Below are 4,744 nucleotides of genomic sequence, written 5' to 3'. Positions count from 1 at the left end.
GCCCCCCTCTTCCCCACCCCGAGTCCGCGTCCGAGGCGCTGAGTTGCCAGCCTGGGATCAGGTGGCGGGTCACCCCGCCCTTGCTCAAGGGCACCTGACTACATAAACCTGCATCTTTACTTAATAGCACAGACTTGGGGACACAAGACCAGGTAGCGGAGCATCAGGAGCGCCCTCCTCAGTCGTACACGCTGGAGATGGAGTCCCCGACCCCTGTGCAACCTCGTGCACGTGTCCACCCCCCAAACTCTTCAGTTACTCCCTTTAAAAGAGGTCACACTCTCCTCACAAAGTGCTTCATTCGCACACGCGTTTATCCGATCAGCAGTTACATGCTGGAGGCCCACTCTGTTCGGGGCGTTAGAACATAACGAACGAAATAGGCGTGGAACTTACGAGAAAGACAACTAACATTAGTAGACTATATGGAAATCCCAGGAATTTCAATCTTAGATGCCCCAAAGAAATGCGCATGTGTGCACCCAAAGGCACCCACATAATGTCCAGAGCAGCACTATTTGTAATACCCCCGAAATGGATACAACTCTGATGTCTGTGAAAAGTTGAATGGGATAAATGAATTGTGGTATATTCACACAGTGGAATACTATACCCTACTGAAAAAGAATGAATTGCTGCCGGACCCAACAATACAGAAGAATCTCACAAATACTGAGTGTAAGGAAATGAATCCAAGAGACTTCATGTCGTAGGATTCCATTTATATAATATAAAGTAGTTTAAAAAGGAAAGCTAATCTATAATGTCAGAGTCAAGACAGTGGTTACCCTTGAAGGTGGGTGGATAATGAATGAAAAAGGAACACAAGGAGCTTGTTAGAAATGTTCGGTTTCCTTATCTAGATGTTGATTACATAGGTGAGTTCACCTCGTAAAAACTGATTAGGATGTACACTTAATGATTTATATACTTTTCCTTATGATATATGGCGTACATATATCATTTTTTTTTTTTTGAGACAGAGCCTCAAGCTATCACCCTGGTAGAGTGCTGTGGCATTATGGCTCACAGCAACCTCCAACTTCTGTGTTTAAGTGATTCTCCTGCCTCAGCCTCCCAAGTAGCTGGAACTACAGGAACCCACCACAACACCCAACTATTTTTGGGTTGCAGTCGTCATTGTTGTTTGGCGGTCCTGGGCTGGATTTGAACCAGCCAGCTCCAGGTGTATGTGGCTGGTGCCTTAGCTGCTTGAGCCACAGGCACTGAGCCACATATATCATTCTTTAGAATTTTAGTGATGGGGGTCTTGCTGTGTTGCCCAGGCTATCCTCAGATGTGATCGTACACACTATGACCTCAAACTCTAGCATGTAAGCCATCCTCCTGCCTTAGCCTCCTGAGTAACAGGGACTTACACATGCATGCATGCCCAGCTTCTAAGTTACATTTTATTAAAAAAATTCATTACATTAAATTTATGTTTAAAATATATAGGAATACTAGAAGAAGGGGAAAGAGAAGAAGAGAAGAAATATTTGAAATAATAATGACTGAGAATATTCCCCAATTAATGTCAAACATCAAACCACAAGTCTTGAAAGCTCAGAGAATGTCAAACAAGATATATGCTCAAAACTACACCTAAATATTCCCATTAAGACTGCAGGAAAGGCCAGACATGGTGGCTGGTGCCTGTAATTCCAGCTACTTGGGAGGCAGAGGAAGGAGGATCACTTGAGGCCAGGCAGTGGAGACCAGCTTGAGCAACATAGTGAGATCCCTGTCTCTACAAAAAAACCTTAAAAAATAGCCAGCTATGATGGCCCAAGCCTGTAGTCCCAGCTACCTGGGAGCCTGAGGTCCGGGAAGGATTGCTTGAGCCTGTCTGCTGGGCTCAGAGGCTGAAGTGAGCTGTGATCACACCACTGCATTCCAGCCTGGGTAACTGAGACCTTGTCTTTACAAAAACAAAAACAATACCTCCCCCACCAAAACCCAAAACGAAACAAAAACAACCCTGCAGAAAACAAAAAAGACAAAAATCTTGAAAGAAAGAAGCTGAGGGGAGGAGGGAAAGTTACCTATAGAGGGGCAAGGATAAGAACCGCAATGGACTTATCTTCAGAAATCATGTATGAAAAAAAAAAAAGGGCGGCGCCTGTGGCTCAAGGAGTAGGGCACCGGTCCCATATGCTGGAGGTGGTAGGTTCAAACCCAGCCCCGGCCAAAAAACCAAAAAAAAAAAAAAAAAAAAAGAAAGAAAAAAAAAAGAGTGGAGTGAAATATTTAAAATGTTGAGAGAAAGAATCTAGAATTCTGTGTTCAGTGAAATTTACCTTCAAAAGTAAAAGAGACATACTTTCTCAGACAAAGAAAAATGGAATTTCTCACAGTAGATCTGCTTTGCAAGAAACGTCAAGTTTTTCAGAGAGAAGGAAAATGATATAGATCATAAACTTAGATCTATATAAAGAAAAGAATATTAAGAAGGAATAAGTGACAGTAAAATAAAACTTTTGTTTTTCTTATTCCTAATTGATCTAACACCAGTTTATTCAAAATAATAATGCATTTGATGATCATAGGTTATGGATAAGTGAAATGAGTGACAGCAGTGACTCAGGCATGGGCGGGAAGAATTAGGAATACTTTGTTTTGAGGGACTTGCACTACCTGGGGAGCAACACGATGCTGTTTTTTTTTTTTGTTTGTTTGTTTGTTTTTGAGACAGAGCCCTTGGTAGAATGCTATGGTGTCACAGCTCACAGCAACCTCAAACTCTTGGGCTTAAGCAATTCTCTTGCCTCAACCTCCCAAGTAGCTGGGACTACGGGTGCCCGCCACAATGCCCGGCTATTTTTTGGTTGCAATTGTCATTGTTTAGCAGGGCCGGGCCAGGCTCAAACTGGCCAGCCTCGGTGTTTGTGGCCGGTGCCCTACTCACTGAGCTACGGGCACCAAGCCCACGATGCTGTTTGAATGTGGACCTTCATTAGTTGTAATTATGTATGGTAAAGGGCAAGATAGAAGGAAATTTTTTTTGTGCTCGTCACAAAAGACGTTTTTGTTAAAGGAAGTATAATTCATATGCTAAGAAAAGAGAGAAAATGGAATCATATAAAATGCTAATAGCACCAGATGGTAACTTAAATCCACAGGAAAAAACGAAGAGATTTAGAAATAGTATATAAGAAGGTAATATAACAAACTGTACAAATATAAACTTGGCTCTCCTTCTCTGAGCTTCTTTAAAAGATTTAAAAGACATAAAATTGTATAATAAGGTTAAGTGAGGTGGCCTCGTGCTTGTAATCCTATAATCCTACCACTTTGGGAGGCCATGGTGGGAGGATTGCTTGAGGCCAGGAGTTCATGACCAGCCTGAGCAACAGAGCCAGACGTCATCTCTCCAAAAAAAAGAAAAAGAAAAATTAAGTTGGCATGATAGTGCATGCCTATAGTCCTAGCTACTTGGGAGGTTGAGGAAGGAGAATCACTTGAACTTAAAAGAATCGAGGCTGCAGTGGTGAGCTATGTGCTCTAGCCTTGGCAATAGAGTGAGACTGTATGAAAGAAAAAAAGTGTAATGTTAAAATTATAGCAATATATTATTGGGTTATAACATATATACAGGGTGTTCCAAAAGTTTCCATACAGGGCCAGGCACGGTGGCTCACTCCCATAATCCCAGCACTCTGGGAGGCCGAGGTAGGTGGATCACCTGAGCTCGTGAGTTCCAAACCAGCCTGAGCCAGAGCAAGACCCACTTCTAAAAGTAGCTGGGTACCTACAGTCCCAGCTACTCGGGGGGCTGAGGCAAGAGAGTCGCTTGAGCCCAGTAGTCTGAGGTTGCGGTGACCTATGACGCCACAGCACTCTACTGAGGGCAACAAAGTGAGTCTCTGTCTCAAAAAATAAATAATAAAAAAGGACAACAGGCAAATGAAAGAGCTGCTAATTCCCAAAGCTGGGACAATTTGAGTAACAAAATAAAGTAATATTTTTTAAAAAAGGTCTCCATACATAGGAAAAATTATAACAACAGATATTTTAGAATGTTTTTGCAACGAGTGGGAGAGAAGCCTATGTGTGTGTACAAAAAGAGGTGGGCAACATTTAGAGAATATTTTGTAAATATTTTGTAAAATTTTGTAACAATTTTTCTAAATAAAAGTACATTTAGCTACAATTTCCCATTTTCCTTATGTTCAGTGACTTTTGGGACACTCTGTAGATGTTATACATATAACAATAATAGCACAAAAAGGCCAGGAGAGAGCTATATGGAAGTTACATTTATATGTTTCACTGGAGTGAAATTAGTATAAATATAAAGTATCTTGTGATAAGATGTATATTGTAAGCCTTAGAGCAACCACTAAGAAAAGAAAAAATATATAGTAAAACAAGGCTGAGTGTGATGGCTCCTTCCTGTAATTCCCACACTATGGGAGGCTGAGTTGGGAGAATTACTGGAGCTGAGGCTGTAGCGAGTTAAGATTGTGTCACTGCCTTCCAGCCAGGGTGACAGCACCAGAGCCTGTCTCTAAAAGCAAACAAATAACAGCAACAACAACGAAATAGTAAAGCAATCATTAAAGAAACTCATGTTAAACTAGAAAGTATTCACTTAATGAAAAAGAAAGCAATGGAAGAGGAACAGAAGAACGAAAACGATGTAAGACATATAGGAATCGAAAAGCAAGCGGCAGACTTCAATTCAATATTATCAATAATAACATCAATTTGAATGGGTTAAACAATTGCATTAATGTGCTAG

The sequence above is a fragment of the Nycticebus coucang genome, chromosome 17 (genome assembly GCF_027406575.1).
Source record: "Nycticebus coucang isolate mNycCou1 chromosome 17, mNycCou1.pri, whole genome shotgun sequence".
NCBI lineage: Eukaryota > Metazoa > Chordata > Mammalia > Primates > Lorisidae > Nycticebus > Nycticebus coucang.
This window is presented reverse-complemented; position numbering follows the sequence as displayed.